Genomic DNA, 20,782 nt, shown 5'->3' with positions numbered 1-20,782 from the left:
CATGGGAAGCTTTGTATATGGAGACATTTCTGTAGTCATTATTATGATGTATGATCAGGATGTAAATTATGGTTCATGGGGTCAGTTTTATTTTATTTTATTTATTTATTCGGCCGACTAGAGTAGATCAACTTTGTTTTCCTACCAGGGGGAAATGAATTTGTTCATGTGCTTAAAAAAGACAAAGTACAGTAATGTTACACAACAAAAAACCCACAGAATAATACACAATAAAATGTACATGTGAGTGAATGTCTACGGAGTAATGTTATCTAGATAATTTTTATATGGACCTAAGTGACTAAGGGACTGACTCTTTGTCCTCTCTATGGAGTAATGTTATCTAGATAATATTTATATGGACCTAAGTGAATGTCTCTGTCCTCTCTATGGAGTAATGTTATCTAGATAATATTTATATGGACCTAAGTGACTAAGGGAATGTCTCTTTGTCCTCTCTATGGAGTAATGTTATCTAGATAATATTTATATGGACCTAAGTGAATGTCTCTGTCCTCTCTATGGAGTAATGTTATCTAGATAATATTTATATGGACCTAAGTGACTAAGGGACTGACTCTTTGTCCTCTCTGGAGTAATGTTATCTAGATAATATTTATATGGACCTAAGTGACTAAGGGAATGTCTCTTTGTCCTCTCTGGAGTAATGTTATCTAGATAATATTTATATGGACCTAAGTGACTAAGGGAATGTCTCTTTGTCCTCTCTGGAGTAATGTTATCTGGATAATATTTATATGGACCTAAGTGACTAAGGGAATGTCTCTTTGTTCTCTCTGGAGTAATGTTATCTGGATAATATTTATATGGACCTAAGTGACTAAGGGAATGTCTCTTTGTCCTCTCTGGAGTAATGTTATCTAGATAATATTTATATGGACCTAAGTGACTAAGGGAATGTCTCTTTGTTCTCTCTGGAGTAATGTTATCTAGATAATATTTATATGGACCTAAGTGACTAAGGGAATGTCTCTTTGTTCTCTCTAGAGTTATCTGGGTCATTTTTAAATGGACATAAGTGACTATGTAAGGGACTGAGTGTAACGAGTTCAGGGTGAAGAAAAGGTGAACAGTAGACTGTAAAGCCAACAACATCAATCCGGTCATTACAAGGATTCAGGGAGAACATCTCCAGAGCAGAAGCAAAGAAAATGTCTATCTTTTCTGAGAAGGCCCTTTTTTATACAGGTAAATACCAAAATACAGGAAACCCTTGGGTAAATGAGGGAATCAAATGTATATTGAAAGCGATTGCTTCCACACAGTTGTGGTTTCTGAGTTTAATGAAGCAATTAACGTCCCATCATGCTCAGGGTCATGTTAACGTCCCATCATGCTTAGTCATGTATAAAAATGCCCAGTTGCCCATTATGGCTAGAAGAAGAGATCTCAGTGACTGACAGAGGGCTCTCAGAGGAACATAGAGGATGTATCAGTCACCAGATCTCAGTGACTGACAGAGGGCTCTCAGAGGAACATAGAGGATGTATCAGTCACCAGATCTCAGTGACTGACAGAGGGCTCTCAGAGGAACATAGAGGATGTGTCTCAGTCACCAGATCTCAGTGACTGACAGAGGGCTCTCAGAGGAACATAGAGGGTGTGTCTCAGTCACCAGATCTCAGTGACTGACTCAGAGGAACATAGAGGATGTGTCACACAGATCTCAGTGACTGAAAGAGGGCACTCAGAGGAACATAGAGGGTGTGTCTCAGTCACCAGATCTCAGTGACTGACAGAGGGCTCTCAAAGGAACATAGAGGATGTGTCTCAGTCACCAGATCTCAGTGACTGACAGAGGGCACTCAAAGGAACATAGAGGATGTGTCTCAGTCACCAGATCTCAGTGACTGACAGAAGGCTCTCAAAGGAACATAGAGGATGTGTCTCAGTCACCAGATCTCAGTGACTGACAGAGGGCTCTCAGAGGAACATAGAGGATGTGTCTCAGTCATCAGATCTCAGTGACTGACAGAGGGCTCTCAGAGGAACATAGAGGATGTGTCTCAGTCATCAGATCTCAGTGACTGACAGAGGGCTCTCAAAGGAACATAGAGGATGTGTCTCAGTCACCAGATCAACACAATTGAACATTGTATGTGGTATTTCCTTTATTTTGGTAGTTACCTCTATATTAAAACACCAGCCCGAAGAGTCTTATAGGAAGTGACATCATCAGATTCTACAGAATCACACACAGTGTCAGATTCATTATCAGCGTGTCCTTGAATTCAGTCCAGTGTCAAACTTTAACCATAACATTCAACCCTGGTACTGACAGTTAAACCGGTTTAAACCGGTTAAAAGTAATGACATCGGTACCTAATTACACAACAGATAATTATAGACTAACAAGTAACAACTACATTAAATATGGTACTTAAACAAATGTTTCCCTTTCCCCCAAGGGAAGGCATCTGTCTTGCGTCTTCCCGCACCTAGTTGTTACCAAACCGATAACTAACCTGCTAATATTGTTGTACTTATATTGTTGCACTGCTAAGTCTTAGGCCCAGTTAACTAGTCTTCAAACTGATTTTAAGATGTGCGTCTACTGTCAGTGTGAAATCAGCGAATGTGCCTAGATGTTAAATGTATGGACCCAGGAGACAGATACCTTACCTTTTAAGTCCAGGGTCAGCTCCCTCTTGACCTCTTGGATCGACCAGTCCAAGCAAATTGTTATTTGTTGAGATGGTGACATAACATAAATATGTACTAAACGCCATGCCCAAACTCGAAAACAAACGGAAAGGCTCGTGGCCACGAAACGAACCAGCAGCCTCACGGCTCTGCCAACTGGGACACTGACCGACCATCACCTGATGCGCTTATCAAGCAGGCTCAGCATCTGGACAAGGTTGCTGCTGCCCCCTGGGGGTAGAATGTGGAAGTGGTAGTGAGCTGTCGTGTGCTGTCAACATGAAACTATTTACAGTGCTGTGAAAAAGTATTTGCCCCCCTTTGCATATTTTTGATACTGAATGTTATCAAATATTCAACCAAAACCTACTATTAGATAAAGGGAAACTGAGTTTACAAAAAAATTTAATGGATAATTTCATTTAGTTAACAAAGTTATGTCACACCCTGATCTGTTTCACCTGTCTGTGATTGTCTCCACCCTCCTCCAGGTGTCTTCCCTGTGTAAATCCCTTGTGTATTTATACCTGTGTTCTCTGTTTGTCTGGTGCTAGTTCGTCTTGTTTGTTCAAGTCTACCAGCGTTTTGTGTCTCAGCTCTTGCTTTTTCCAGTCTCTTTTCTCGTCCTCCTGGTTTTGACCCCTATCCGTCCTGACTCCGAGCCCGCCTGCCTGACCACTTTGCCTGCGCCTGACCCTGAGCCTGCAACTGAGCAGGGCTGGGCTGTCGCCAGCAGAACGGCAACATCGGATCAGCACAAGGAGCTGTCTGTATTGGGGGACTTTTGGTCATTTTGTGTCCTCGTGCCTGGTAAAAACCAGGCTCACTGGTAGGAGCGAGTACTCTAGTGGGCCATATGGGGAACTTTTCTGCTTCCCTTACTCAAACCCATTTTCATGTCATTATGCTGTGGGGAAACCAGTCCAAATCTCTCCTGGTCCTCATTGACTCTGGGTCCGATGAAAGCTTTTTGGACACCACACTGGCTTCCGAGCTGAACATCCCCACTCAGCCCCTCTCCATTCCCGTGGATGTTAGAGCGCTGGACGGGCGCTCTATAGATCGGGTTACCTATAACACCACTCCCATCTACCTACGTGTGTCAGGGAATCACAGCGAGACCATTCAGTTCCTGCTCATCAAGTCCCCCCAGATCCCCATGGTGTTGGGATTCTCCTGGCTCCAGCCACACAACCTACTCATCAACTGGTCTACAGGTGCCATCATGGGCTGGAGTCCGTTCTGCCACGCCCATTGTCTGAAGTCTGCGCAACCTGTTGTTGGGACCTCGGTGGTTCCGGATCTCTCCGCCATCCCCACGTAGTACCAGGTGTTCAGCAAGGACTCCCTAGCTACTGGATTTATCCATCCCTCTTCCTCTCCCGCTGGTGCAGGATTCTTCTTCGTGGAGAAGAAGGACAAGACCCTGCACCCGTGCATTGACTACCGGGGACTCCATGACATCACTGTAAAGAACTGTTCTCCACTACCAGTCATTTCCTCTGCCTTCAAGCCACTCCAGTCGGAGCAAATCAACCAGGACCTCGAGACCACTCTGCGCTGCCTGGTCTCCGCCAGCCCCACTGCCACGGGCCTATCACCATTTGAGTGTTCCCTGGGGTATCAGTCCCCGCTCTTCCCTGAGCAGGAAGAGGAGGTTGGCATACCCTTCTGCCAGGATGTTTGTCCGCTGCTGTCGTCATATCTGGAGGAGAATGCCCGGGATCTGCCCCACCAAGACCACCTTCAGGTATCTGCCCCACAAGGGCAGAAGGCCTTCAGACCCTGGCTCCCCAGTATCGTCTCGGGCAGAAGGTATGGCTATCCACCCGGGATCTGCCCCACCTACCCGGGCAGAAAGAATGGCTATCCACCCGGGATCTGCCCCACCTACCCGGGCAGAAAGAATGGCTACCCACCCGGGATCTGCCCCACCTACCCGGGCAGAAGGTATGGCTATCCCCCGGGATCTGCCCCACCTACTCGGGCAGAAAGAATGGCTGTCCACCCGGGATCTGCCCCTTCGGGTGGAATCCCGCAAACTCTCCCCCCGGTTTATCGGCCCGTTTCCCATCTCCAAGATCATTAGACCCTCTGCTTCTGATGCCCCGTACCCTTCGCATACATCCCACCTTTCATGTGTCCAGGGTCAAACCCATGTCTCTCAGCCCTTTATCTCCCGTTTCCAGGTTACTGACCCCTGCCTGCCTTGACCTGTCTATTGCCTGCCCCTGTTGGAATATTAAACTGTTGTTTATTCGACAGAACTCAGATTCAGACCACATCTTCATACCTGATAAGTTATGCAACACCCAATGCCCCTGTGTGAAAAGAAATAGCCACCTTTTTAGCTGTATTAAATCCAACCAAACTCTTCCTGGAGTTGTTGATCAGTCTCTCACATCGCTCGGGACGAATTATGGCCCACTCTTCCGTGTAGAACTTCTTTAACTCAGCAACATTTGTGGGTTTTCAAGCATATGAACTGCTCATTTCAAGTCCTGCCACAACATCTCAATTGGGATTAAGTCTGAACTTTTAAATAGGCCAATTCAACACTTTTAAATGTGTTGTTTTTTTTAGCCATTTTCATGCAGACTTGATTGTGTGTTTCGGATCATTGTTTCATTGCATGACCCAGCTGCTCTTCAGCATCAGCTCACAGACAGCAGTTCTGCATGCAAGACTGGGCCAAAATTCCTCCTGAGCGATGTAAGAGACGGACCAACAACTACAGGAAGTGTTTGGTTGGAGTCACTGCAACCAAAGGTGGCACAACCAGTTATTGAGTGTTTGGTTTTGCATAACTTTGTTAATTAAATAAGTATCCATTTTTTTTTGTAAACTCAGGTTCCCTTTATCTAATAGTAGGTTTTGGTTGAAGATCTGATAACATTCAGTATCAAAAATATACAAAAATAGAGAAAATCAGAAAGGAGTCAAATACTTTTTCACAGGACTGTAAGCTATTGGGGCGGCAGATAGCCTAGTGGTTAGAATGGAGGGGCGGCAGGGTAGCCTAGTGGTTAGAATGGAGGGGCGGCAGGGTAGCCTAGTGGTTAGAGTGGAGGGGCGGCAGGGTAGCCTAGTGGTTAGAGTGGAGGGGCGGCAGGGTAGCCTAGTGGTTAGAGTGGTGGGGCGGCAGGGTAGCCTAGTGGTTAGAGTGGAGGGGCGGCAGGGTAGCCTAGTGGTTAGAGTGGAGGGGCGGCAGGGTAGCCTAGTGGTTAGAGTGGAGGGGCGGCAGGGTAGCCTAGTGGTTAGAGTGGAGGGGCGGCGGCAGGGTAGCCTAGTGGTTAGAGTGGAGGGGCGGCAGGGTAGCCTAGTGGTTAGAGTGGAGGGGCGGCAGGGTAGCCTAGTGGTTAGAGTGGAGGGGCGGCAGGGTAGCCTAGTGGTTAGAGTGGAGGGGCGGCAGGGTAGCCTAGTGGTTAGAGTGGAGGGCGGCAGGGTAGCCTAGTGGTTAGAGTGGAGGGGCGGCAGGGTAGCCTAGTGGTTAGAGTGGAGGGGCGGCAGGGTAGCCTAGTGGTTAGAGTGGAGGGGCGGCAGGGTAGCCTAGTGGTTAGAGCGTTGGTCTAGTAACCGAAAGGTTGCAAGATCGAATCCCTGAGCTGACAAGGTAAAAATCTGTTGTTCTGCCCCTGAACAAGACAGTTAACCCACTGTTCCTAGGCCGTCATTGTAAATAAGAATTTGTTCTAAACTGACTTGCCTAGTTGATATTACATATCAAACCATATCCACAGTAAATCAAATACAGGAAAATAACTAAGCAATTATATCTCCTCTCAGATGGACAGCATTCTGTATGCAGAGTTCCTGACCTGGAGAAACAGACCGAGTCTGGACAGAACGTCAGCCTTCCTGGTGCGGATATACAGGGAGGACATCGGCCCCTGCCTCTCCTTCACACGGTCTGAGGTACATAGAATACCAGAACTATTCTAATAGCATAGGAGAATAGAATACCTTAACTATTCTAATAGAATAGAATACCAGAACTATTCTAATAGCATAGTAGAATAGAATACCTTAACTATTCTAATAGCATAGGAGAATAGAATACCTTAACTATTCTAATAGAATAGAATACCAGAACTATTCTAATAGAATAGAATACCATAACTATTCTAATAGCATAATAGAATAGAATACCAGAACTATTCTAATAGAATAGAATACATAACTATTCTAATAGAATAGAATACCATAACTATTCTAATAGCATAATAGAATAGAATACCATAACTATTCTAATAGCATAATAGAAAATAATACCATAACTATTCTAATAGAATAGAATACCATAACTATTCTAATAGAATAGAATACCAGAACTATTCTAATATAATAGAATACCAGAACTATTCTAATAGCATAGGAGAATAGAATACCATAACTATTCTAATAGAATAGAATACCATAACTATTCTAATAGCATAATATTCTAATAGAATAGAATACCATAACTATTCTAATAGCATAGTAGAATAGAATACCAGAACTATTCTAATAGCATAGTAGAATAGAATACCAGAACTATTCTAATAGCATAGGAGAATAGAATACCAGAACTATTCTAATATTCTAATAGAATAGAATACCAGAACTATTCTAATAGATATAGAATACCTTAACTATTCTAATAGAATAGAATACCATAACTATTCTAATAGAATAGAATACCATAACTATTCTAATAGAATAGAATACCATAACTATTCTAATAGAATAGAATACCATAACTATTCTAATAGAATACCATAACTATTCTAATAGAATACCATAACTATTCTAATAGAATACCATAACTATTCTAATAGAATACCATAACTATTCTAATAGCATAATAGAATACCATAACTATTCTAATAGCATAATAGAATACCATAACTATTCTAATAGCATAATAGAAAACCATAACTATTCTAATAGCATAATAGAAAATAATACCATAACTATTCTAATAGCATAATAGAAAATAATACCATAACTATTCTAATAGAATAGAATACCATAACTATTCTAATAGCATAATAGAAAATAATACCATAACTATTCTAATAGCATAGTAGAATACCATAACTATTCTAATAGCATAATATAATAGAATACCAGAACTATTCTAATAGATATAGAATACCATAACTATTCTAATAGCATAGTAGAATAGAATACCAGAACTATTCTAATAGCATAATAGAATACCATAACTATTCTAATAGCATAATAGAATAGAATACCATAACTATTCTAATAGAATAGAATACCATAACTATTCTAATAGCATAATAGAAAATAATACCATAACTATTCTAATAGAATAGAATACCATAACTATTCTAATAGCATAATATAATAGAATACCATAACTATTCTAATAGAATAGAATACCATAACTATTCTAATAGCATAATAGAATAGAATACCATAACTATTCTAATAGAATAGAATACCATAACTATTCTAATAGCATAATAGAATAGAATACCAGAACTATTCTAATAGAATAGAATACATAACTATTCTAATAGAATAGAATACCATAACTATTCTAATAGCATAATAGAATAGAATACCGTAACTATTCTAATAGCATAATAGAATAGAATACCATAACTATTCTAATAGAATAGAATACCATAACTATTCTAATAGAATAGAATACCATAACTATTCTAATAGCATAATAGAATAGAATACCATAACTATTCTAATAGCATAATAGAATAGAATACCATAACTATTCTAATAGCATAATAGAAAATAATACCATAACTATTCTAATAGAATAGAATACCATAACTATTCTAATAGCATAATATAATAGAATACCATAACTATTCTAATAGAATAGAATACCATAACTATTCTAATAGCATAATAACTATAACTATTATATTAGCATAATAGGATACCATAACTATCACATTAGCATAATAGGATACCATAACTATTATATTAGCATAATAGGATACCATAACTATTATATTAGCATAATATAATAGGATATCTTAACATAATATAATAGGATACCATAACTATTATAGTATAATAGGATACCATAACTATTACATTAGCATAATAGGATACCATAACTATTATATTAGCATAATAGGATACCATAACTATTATATTAGCATAATAGGATACCATAACTATTATATTAGCATAATAGGATACCATAACCATTATATTAGCATAATAGGATAATATAATAGGATATCCATAACTAGGATACCATATATTAGCATACTAGGATACCATAACCATTATATTAGCATAATAGGATACCATAACTATTATATTAGCATAATAGAATACCATAACTATTATATTAGCATAATAGGATACCATAACCATTATATTAGCATAATAGGATACCATAACTATTATATAATATAATAGCAACATAATAGGAATACCATAACTATAATATAATAGGATATCTTAACAGAATATAATAGGATACCATGACTATTCTATTAGCATAATAGGATACCATAACTATTCTATTAGCACAATAGGATACCATAACTATTCTATTAGCATAATAGGATACCATAACTATTATATTAGCACAATAGGATACCATAACTATTATATTAGCATAATAGGATACCATAACTATTATATTAGCATAATAGGATACCATAACCATTATATTAGCATAATAGGATACCATAACTATTATATTAGCATAATAGGATACCATAACTATTATATTAGCACAATAGGATACCATAACCATTATATTAGCATAATATGTTAATACATGTACATGTGTCAGGAGGCGAAAGGCTTTTGTGTGCATGTATAGTTTGTTGTTGTATTAATGCAATGTGACTCCTTGTTCTGGGTACAGTTGTCTCAGTCAGTACAGAGTGCAGTGGAGAACAACTCTCTAACCATCGAGCCGGTGGCCATGTCAGCTTTACCTATGGTCAATGCCAACGCCATAGTGTGTGGCGGGCCCAAGTGAGTCATCCCTCAATGTTATTAAAACGTTATCACAACTTTATTATAATGTTTTAAGGTTGTTTTTATTTCAAACACCGGGGACTGTTTTCCTCAGAAAATGTAGTCCGCTTCATGTTTTGTTTCCTTGCTGTGATACGTCAGAGAGTATCGTGATATTGGTCATGACAACAGTAATCACAACTGAACCACACCCATCTGTCTCCAGTCATCATTCAATAACTATTCATGCTCAAATAAACTCTCTCTCTCTCCTTCCTCTTGGTGATTTTTTTTCACAATTGCACCTGCCATCTATAATGAATATCATTATTCATGACTCCATGACAAATTATGCGAACTTGATTGGTCTGACTTTGTATGGATTAGTTTAGTTTTTCTCTTCAAATCTGTTATGGGTTTTGGGGGGTTTCCTCTTGAGTCCTAATGAGCTGAATCAATGGGCTACACTGAGAATGTGGCACTGCTTCCTAATCAAATGTTGATTGAATTATTTTCCCCAGTGGCTTGAAGGCAGCAGTAGAGATGTAAGTAACTTTAGGAGCGAATCATTTCGTTACCTTTTTCTTTTCCACTAAACAAAAAACTGTTCTGTGCTCTGTGTTGTTCACTGTCCTGTATGCTAAACCCTTCCTCTCTCATCAAAATGCCCTCCAGCACTCTGTCCAGCCATGCATGTCTTGTTGTTGGTCACTGCCATCTTGTCTGTCCTCCCGGTGTGTCTAGTCTTAACTTACACTGGTCTTGTAAGGCATCTTGTCTGTCCTCCCGGTGTGTCTAGTCTTAACATACACTGGTCTTGTAAGGCATCTTGTCTGTCCTCCCGGTGTGTCTGTTGTCTAACATACACAGGTTTTGTAAGGCATCTTGTGTGTCTGTTGTCTAACATACACAGGTCTTGTAAGGCATCTTGTCTGTCCTCCCGGTGTGTCTGTAGTCTAATATACCTAACATTTCTCAGATGTATCTAACTCCATCCGTGTGGAGGAAGCGACTCCATATCTGTCCAGTGTTCAGCTTTTTAAGGCCATTTTATTTTGTTCCTTTTCTGATGTTAAACAACTATCATGTTGTCATGTCTTCTACACGCATTAACCGGTTACCCAGGCCCTGGATGAAAGAACTTGCTCAGTAGAGAATCTCTCCTTGAAAGAGCTTTGAAGTATATGTTTAGGCTTAATTTGTGTCCGTGAAACCCAACGGCGTAGAATTCCATAAATGAGTGAGTTAGTTGGTGTGTTTTTTTCTTTTCTTTTTTTCTCTCTGCCTCCTATAACAGGAAGTGTGCGTTGAGCGGCATATCCCGGTCCTGTAAGCACCAAATCAAACTGGGTGACGAAGAGAGTTACTACTATATCTCTCCCTCCAGCAGGGCACGGGTACCTATAGCAACCGTTTTTGTTTTTTTGAAAAATTTATTTCAAAATAAAAATATGTATTCACTTATCCTCCTCAACATCTACAAACATATGAATATGACTACTTGTTAATGTTTATAAATATTTTTATCACTTAAGCCTGTGTGAGAGAACTTTTGTTTGAAATTGTGTGTGAGCCATTCCTCAATTCCGCCCCCTCTAGATCACAGCCGTGTGTAACTTCTTCACCTATATCCGCTATATTCAGCAGGGCCTGGTCAGACATGATGGTAAGTCAGATGTCCCCCCTTCTAAAAGATAGACACAGAGAGAGATCAACAATAGACCCATTTTAACAGTGAAAAATTACAATAAGTGGCAATAAGTTATATTTGTTCATGCAGACATTAAATCTGTCTGGCGTTCTGAATCTTGACTGAAACCAATTCAACCCTCATGTCTTTTGTCTCTTTCTGTCTTTGTCTCTGCCTGCCACCAGCGGAACAGATGTTCTGGGAGGTGACACGTCTACGGAGGGAGATGACTGTGGCCAAGCTGGGCTTCTACCTCACAGACCAGGAATAGGAGGACAGATGGGAGGAGATGTCACCGTAGACCTAGGTCGTGTTTATTAGGGCACACCGGAGCAAAACGTTTAAAAATGTTGTGCAACGGACGATGAAAATGAGCTAATTTCTTCCTCTACGTGCCCAGTGAACACGGCCCAGGGCTAAAAGACAGGAGTCACCAATCAACTGTACGATTTGAGAGGCAGATCACCTGTACCGGTTTCACACTGTCGGAACAACCCGAACTGAACTGGGCTGGTTTGGCTCAGTAGTGTGAGAAGCCCTCAGAAGGACATGCGGGACGCAGGAACCGGATGGAGGCTTCAGGAGAACTATGCTGCTCACTTTTCATTCACACAGTGCCATATACCCTCCAGTACTGCGGCATTACCCCTAGGTGTTGTCTCCTCTCTCCTTAGAACCACCGTGGTCTCCTCTCTCCTTAGAACCACCGTTGTCTCCTCTCTCCTTAGAACCACCGTTGTATCCTCTCTCCTTAGAACCACCGTTGTCTCCTCTCTCCTTAGAACCACCGTGGTCTCCTCTCTTCTTAGAACCACCGTTGTCTCCTCTCTCCTTAGAACCACCGTTGTCTCCTCTCTCCTTAGAACCACCGTGGTCTCCTCTCTCCTTAGAACCACCGTGTCTCCTCTCTCCTTAGAACCACCGTTGTCTCCTCTCTCCTTAGAACCACCGTGGTCTCCTCTCTCCTTAGAACCACCGTGGTCTCCTCTCTCCTTAGAACCACCGTGGTCTCCTCTCTCCTTAGAACCACCGTGGTCTCCTCTTCTTAGAACCACCGTTGTCTCCTCTCTCCTTAGAACCACCGTTGTCTCCTCTCTCCTTAGAACCACCGTGGTCTCCTCTCTCCTTAGAACCACCGTGGTCTCCTCTCTCCTTAGAACCACCGTGGTCTCCTCTCTCCTTAGAACCACCGTGGTCTCCTCTCTTCTTAGAACCACCGTGGTCTCCTCTCTTCTTAGAACCACCGTGGTCTCCTCTCTTCTTAGAACCACCGTTCTCTCTCCTTAGAACCACCGTGGTCTCCTCTCTTCTTAGAACCACCGTTGTCTCCTCTCTCCTTAGAACCACCGTTCTCCTCTCTCTTAGAACCACCGTGGTCTCCTCTCCACCGTCCTTAGAACCACCGTGGTCTCCTCTCTCCTTAGAACCACCGTGGTCTCCTCTCTCCTTAGAACCACCGTGGTCTCCTCTCTCCTTAGAACCACCGTGGTCTCCTCTCTCCTTAGAACCACCGTGGTCTCCTCTCTCCTTAGAACCACCGAGGTCTCCTCTCTTCTTAGAACCACCGTGGTCTCCTTAGAACCACCGTTGTCTCCTCTCCACCGTTCTCTCCTAGAACCACCGTTCTCCTCTCTCCTTAGAACCACCGTGGTCTCCCTCTCCTTAGAACCACCGTCTCCTCTCTCCTTAGAACCACCGTGGTCTCCTCTCTCCTTAGAACCACCGTGGTCTCCTCTCCTTAGAACCCCCACCGTCTCTCTCTCCTTAGAACCACCGTGGTCTCCTCTCTCCTTAGAACCACCGTGGTCTCCTCTCAGCTTAGAACCACTGCAGCAAACCAGACCACCTCTTACTTTGCCTTAACCTTGATAGATTCTTGCAGTACATTGTAAATGCCTTGCCATGGCTTATACTGAACATATGTCTGTAGTTAGAATGGGTTATAGAAGGGCAGGGATTTACTCTGCAAATAGCTGCATTTAGGCTGTTTAGTACTAACCAGTTCAGAAATAGTGTGTGCACATCCCGTTACATTCAGGTACTTCAGTTAAATAAAAAATAAATAAAAGAGTCACTTTATTTGCCAAGAACATTTACACATACCCAGATGAATAGGAGCTGCGACTTGCAGTTACACGGTACCAGAAATACAAGTTCCTGAACTAAATGCCTATTCAGTCTTCTCAAATATCCTCGTCTTCATTCTGGATGCTGTGCCAGTTTTAGCATTGACTATCATAGAAATAGGGGTTACAGTCATTTGTTATTTAACGTAATGGAATAATAAAACAACCATGGATGATTAAGCAATATGTTGTTTCTCTCTCTCCCTAACACTCCCAATGTATTCAGTTTTTAAAAAACTATCTAGTTGGGAAATATAATCGCTTTAAATTGACAGTTATATTTGCACTCCTGTAACATGTAATTTAAAATTCTCTACTATTTTGCATAATATTAATATATAAGCCATACATGACCAGATAATGTGCAGCTTTGCATGGATACATCACCATATACTGTACTGTTTAGCCATATCTGGCATGAAAAGCCTTATCAAACTAAATTAACACTATTCACGTCTGAACGTGCAATAGTAACTGCTTTCCTCTTAGGCTGCGTTTACACAGGCAGCTCGATTCTGGCCTTTTGTCCACTAATTGGTCCTGGTATTTATTAGGGGATCCTCATTAGCCGCTGCAAAAGCATCAGCTACTCTTCCTGGGGTCCACAGGAAGCAATACATAGTACGGAAAGATCGTTTTTAGTCAAGGACTGAAATACATTCATTTAAAACTTCACACATAGCCTTCATATGAGTACATGCAGTAGGCACACTGGACCTGGGGACAGTGAAGAGACCTCTGGTGGCATGTATCTAGGTCTAATGCATAGTACAGCGCAGGTTACAATACAAAGATGTATCAAAATGTCTGTCTCTTCACAGTTCTCCATAAGGTGTTCTTATATATGTTTTTAATGCTAGCTTGAGTTACCTGGGGTGGCAGAGAGTTCGATGTAGTCATGGCTCTATTTAATATTTTGCGTTTCCCAGCCTCTGTTCTGGACCTGGGGACTGTGAAGAGACCTCTGGTGGCATGTGTTGTGTTGAACCAACAAGTGTCCGAACTGTGTGCCTACTGCTTGAACAGACAGTTTGGTATCTTCAACACCTCGCACAAAGACCGATAGGGATGCAGTCACTCTCCTCAACTTTGAGTCAGGAGAGACTGACACTTTGATAGAGCAACCCCCTTTTGTTGCCAGACCTCTTCCCAGTTTAACAACCATTGAGTCTGTTTTGACCATGAAAGCTTGCTATCTAGGGTTACACCCAGCAGCTTAGTCTCCTCAACTTGCTCAATAGAATACCTAAACAACGTTAAAACTTGAGTGGGTAATTTGTCTGAAAAATATCTCAATAACTAAAAGCATAATTCAGCACCAGCCTATTGCTAGTTACCCATTCTAAAACTGACTGGAGTTCTATGTTCGGTGTCTGTTATTTAGTTTACTGTTGCAGCCGACGTGTATACTGTTGAATTGTCAACGTACATAGAAACAATGATTTTATTCAAGGTCAGTGGAGGGTCATTTGTAAAAACAGAAATCAATAATGACCTTAACCGGCTGCCCTGCGGTACACCACAGTCAACTGAATTTGCATGAGAGAGGCTTCCATTAATGAAAACCCTCTGTGTTCTATTAGATATTTAACTCTCAATCCATAATAGGTCAGAAGATGGAAATCCATAACACAAGTTTTTTCAGCAAAAGGTTATGATCAATGACATCAAAAGCTGCACTGAAGTCTAACAAAACAACTCCCACAATCTTCTTTATTATCAATTTATTTCAGCCAGTCAGTCATTTGTGTCAGTGTAGAACATGCTAAAAGTTCAGAAAAATATCTGATATGAAAAGATCTGATGTGATCAAAATACCAATTAGTGGAAAACATCAGAATTGGGCTGCCTGTATAAACGTGGCCTTAGGGCCCGGTTCAAATCAAATCCCCTTAAGCCGACATCCACATAGCTGATATTTTGACGCTGTCGGAGGTGTAACAACTGCGTTAAAAGCTGTGAAATCAACAAGCAGCTCCCCGAGCATTATACCTAAAGTGGACATTGTCGTCTGTATGGCCTATACTTTCTCGTTCTGAACTTGGGGGTGGGTGTGGCTTCATGAGCAACTGCTCACCGATTTGACAGCTCTAAACGCAGTTCCATCTCCGCCAAAACAGCAGCATTGCGGGCGTCAGCTAAGCACTTGATCAAAAAACCCAATTAAAATGTTGATTTGTGCCACAAACACGTGTTTAGCAGATGTTATTGCGGGTCTATCGAAAGGCTCGATCTGATTGGTTGAGAGAGTCATGTATATGAGCTCGGAATCTTTGCCTTGTTACGGCAATATAACAACCAGTATGATCGTATTCTCCAAGAGTCACACAGTTACGCTGTAGATTGATAGTAAATATATAGTGACCAGTGAGTTGTCTGGTCTAGTCTGCTGTCTCTGTTATAGTCTCTTGAATCTGCAATGATTAGTCTTGGCAAATTATATCTGCTCAAATCATGTTTTAAAATTTAAAAAAGTAATGTAGATGTATCATAAAAATGAAGGGCTCTATTCAATCCGCATTGCTGACGTTCAGCGTTACAGCGTGATTTAAATGTAAAGGCAAAGTTCCCGCGATAGTGGAGACTGCTGTTATGTTTACATTTCTATCAATCGATCTGGAACGCTCCAGGGATCTGGAACGCTCCAGGGATCTGGAACGCTCCAGGGACGCTCCAGGGATCTGGAACGCTCCAGGGATCTGGAACGCTCCAGGGATGCTCCAGGGATCTGGAATGCTCCAGGGATCTGGAACGCCGCTTCAGCGATCGAGGCCGGAGTTCTATTTGCATGTGAAAATACCATGTGATGCATTTGCTTGCATTGCCTGCATTTTTTTTAGGGTGCCTTGTTTGGCCACTTTGCGCAAATTAAAAAGTGTAGTGCTGAGCGATTAGTGCTTTTTGAGGTCGGTTTGGTGTCTGTTCGATTATAAAAAATTAAAAAAGAATCACTGATTTTGATATATATATTTTCTACATTAAATGCACTATGCATTATGTGGGTTGAATGCTGTAACACAATTACATTTACATTTAAGTCATTTAGCAGACGCTCTTATCCAGAGCGACTTACAAATTATTACTTAACCTTGATAAAATATTTCAGTTAGTGTATATTATTTAATATTACATTTGATGACTTATTTAATTCCAAGTCATCTCATCTCAATATCCCCTCATGATCATGCATTCTTTTGTCTCTTTCTATGGCAGGCATAAAATATACACAGAATGGACAAGTAGGTGTGCAATGGATTATGGTCATTGTAGTTAATTACCACGTTTTCTGCGATAAACTATGAAGAATATTGGCCTGCTGGAAACTACAACTCCCTACTACATTGCACAGTTCAGCCTGGATCTGTTTTTAATCTCTAGAGAAACTTCTTCACAGTGTGCATTGAGGTCACAGGAAAATAAATCATTGAACCAACATCTGTCAATTAGTTGTTAATAAAATGAAAAATAACCGAAATGCCAGTTAATCCCTCAGCATTAGTGTGGCTTTAACCCACAGAAGCCCTGCCTGAAGTAGCCTACAAATCATGTACTGTGGAATCCTTCCAATAAAGAGACATATTTGAGCTCAGGGCCCAGGCAGGTCACTAGATTTAGGTTGTTACCAAGAAGTGGATGGCCTCCAGTCGACTCCCTCCCACGCCCACAGTTGTTGTTAAACAGGTTTGAAGGGAGGGGAATATGGCACAGAGATCCAAGAACACACTGGTAATCATAAATGTGGCTGAAGGCATTCCAGACTGACTACATTGCAGTTGCCTGACTAATCATATGATATAGCAATTTGACACGCAAACCATTAAATGCTGCCTATAGTCAGCCTGGAACGCAACCTGACTGAGTGGCAGTTACCGGTCAGGAAAGCTGTCATAGGTACTGAACCGGGACATGCGTTCCAAGAATACTAATACTAAGAAGAATACTGAAAATACTAATACTAAGAAGAATACTAATACTGAGAAGAATACTGAGAATACTACTACTGAGAAGAATACTGGGAATACTAATACTGAGAAGAATACTGGGAATACTACTACTGAGAAGAATACTGGGAATACTAATACTGAGAAGAATACTGAGAATACTAATACTAAGAAGAATACTGGGAATACTAATACTAAGAAGAATACTACTACTGAGAAGAATACTGGGAATACTAATACTGAGAAGAATACTGAGAATACTACTACTGAGAAGAATACTGGGAATACTAATACTAAGAAGAATACTAATACTGAGAATACTAATACTAAGAAGAATACTGGGAATACTAATACTGAGAAGAATACTGAGAATACTAATACTAAGAAGAATACTGGGAATACTAATACTGAGAAGAATACTGAGAATACTAATACTGAGAAGAATACTGGGAATACTACTACTGAGAAGAATACTACTACTGAGAAGAATACTGGGAATACTAATACTGAGAAGAATACTGAGAATACTACTACTGAGAAGAATACTAATACTAAGAAGAATACTAATACTGAGAATACTAATACTAAGAAGAATACTACTACTGAGAAGAATACTGGGAATACTAATACTGAGAAGAATACTGAGAATACTACTACTGAGAAGAATACTGGGAATACTAATACTGAGAAGAATACTGAGAATACTACTACTGAGAAGAATACTGGGAATACTAATACTGAGAAGAATACTGGGAATACTACTACTGAGAAGAATACTACTACTGAGAAGAATACTGGGAATACTAATACTGAGAAGAATACTGAGAATACTACTACTGAGAAGAATACTGGGAATACTACTACTGAGAAGAATACTGGGAATACTACTACTGAGAAGAATACTACTACTAAGAAGAATACTGAGAATACTACTACTGAGAAGAATACTGGGAATACTAATACTAAGAAGAATACTAATACTGAGAAGAATACTGAGAATACTAATACTAAGAAGAATACTACTACTGAGAAGAATACTGGGAATACTAATACTGAGAAGAATACTGAGAATACTACTACTGAGAAGAATACTGGGAATACTACTACTGAGAAGAATACTACTACTAAGAAGAATACTGAGAATACTACTACTGAGAAGAATACTGGGAATACTAATACTAAGAAGAATACTAATACTGAGAAGAATACTGAGAATACTAATACTAAGAAGAATACTACTACTGAGAAGAATACTGAGAATACTACTACTGAGAAGAATACTAATACTGAGAAGAATACTGAGAATACTACTACTAAGAAGAATACTGAGAATACTACTACTAAGAAGAATACTGAGAATACTAATACTGAGAAGAATACTAATACTGAGAAGAATACTGAGAATACTACTACTGAGAAGAATACTAATACTGAGAATACTAATACTGAGAAGAATACTAATACTGAGAAGAATACTGGGAATACTACTACTGAGAAGAATACTGAGAATACTACTACTGAGAAGAATACTAATACTGAGAATACTAATACTGAGAAGAATACTAATACTGAGAAGAATACTGGGAATACTACTACTGAGAAGAATACTGAGAATACTACTACTGAGAAGAATACTAATACTAAGAAGAATACTGAGAATACTAATACTGAGAAGAATACTAATACTGAGAAGAATACTGAGAATACTACTACTGAGAAGAATACTGAGAATACTACTACTGAGAAGAATACTAATACTAAGAAGAATACTGAGAATACTAATACTGAGAAGAATACTAATACTGAGAAGAATACTGGGAATACTACTACTGAGAAGAATACTGAGAATACTAATACTGAGAAGAATACTGAGAATACTACTACTGAGAAGAATACTAATACTAAGAAGAATACTGAGAATACTAATACTGAGAAGAATACTAATACTGAGAAGAATACTGGGAATACTACTACTGAGAAGAATACTGAGAATACTACTACTGAGAAGAATACTAATACTGAGAAGAATACTGAGAATACTACTACTGAGAAGAATACTGAGAATACTACTACTGAGAAGAATACTAATACCGAGAAGAATACTGAGAATACTACTACTGAGAAGAATAGAGAAGAATACTAATACTGAGAAGAATACTGAGAATACTACTACTGAGAAGAATACTAATACTGAGAAGAATAATGAGAATACTACTACTGAGAAGAATACTAATACTGAGAAGAATACTGAGAATACTACTACTGAGAAGAATACTAATACTGAGAAGAATACTAATACTGAGAAGAATACTGAGAATACTACTACTGAGAAGAATACTACTACTGAGAAGAATACTAATACTGAGAAGAATACTGAGAATACTACTACTGAGAAGAATACTAATACTGAGAAGAATACTGAGAATACTACTACTGAGAAGAATACTAATACTGAGAAGAATACTAATACTGAGAAGAATACTGAGAATACTACTACTGAGAAGAATACTGAGAATACTACTACTGAGAAGAATACTGAAAATACTAATACTAAGAAGAATACTAATACTGAGAAGAATACTAATACTGAGAAGAATACTGAGAATACTACTACTGAGAAGAATACTAATACTGAGAAGAATACTAATACTGAGAAGAATACTGAGAATACTACTACTGAGAAGAATACTAATACTAAGAAGAATACTGAGAATACTAATACTGAGAAGAATACTGAGAATACTAATACTGAGAAGAATACTGAAAATACTAATACTAAGAAGAATACTGAGAATACTAATACTGAGAAGAATACTGAAAATACTAATACTAAGAAGAATACTGAGAATGCTACTACTGAGAAGAATACTACTACTGAGAAGAATACTGAGAATACTAATACTGAGAAGAATACTGAAAATACTAATACTAAGAAGAATACTGAGAATACTAATACTAAGAAGAATACTGAGAATACTACTACTGAGAAGAATACTAATACTGAGAAGAATACTGAGAATACTACTACTGAGAAGAATACTAATACTGAGAAGAATACTAATACTGAGAAGAATACTGAGAATACTACTACTGAGAAGAATACTGAGAATACTACTACTGAGAAGAATACTGAGAATACTACTACTGAGAAGAATACTAATACTGAGAAGAATACTGAGAATACTACTACTGAGAAGAATATTAATACTGAGAAGAATACTACTACTGAGAAGAATACTGAGAATACTAATACTGAGAAGAATACTAATACTGAGAGGAATACTGAGAATACTAATACTAAGAAGAATACTGAGAATACTACTACTGAGAAGAATACTGAGAATACTACTACTGAGAAGAATACTGAGAATACTAATACTGAGAAGAATACTGAGAATACTACTACT

At 39.5% G+C, this 20,782-nt stretch overlaps 1 pseudogene; it reads left to right on the top strand.

Annotated features, from left to right (window-relative positions):
- The window catches only part of LOC135533364 (guanine nucleotide exchange factor for Rab-3A-like), a 28,436-nt pseudogene extending 15,804 nt beyond the window's left edge, over positions 1-12,632 (top strand).
- Positions 12,633-20,782: the final 8,150 nt, after the last annotated feature.

This window comes from Oncorhynchus masou, unplaced genomic scaffold, assembly GCF_036934945.1.
Source record: "Oncorhynchus masou masou isolate Uvic2021 unplaced genomic scaffold, UVic_Omas_1.1 unplaced_scaffold_2340, whole genome shotgun sequence".
NCBI classification, from domain to species: domain Eukaryota; kingdom Metazoa; phylum Chordata; class Actinopteri; order Salmoniformes; family Salmonidae; genus Oncorhynchus; species Oncorhynchus masou.
This window is presented reverse-complemented; position numbering and strand designations above follow the sequence as displayed.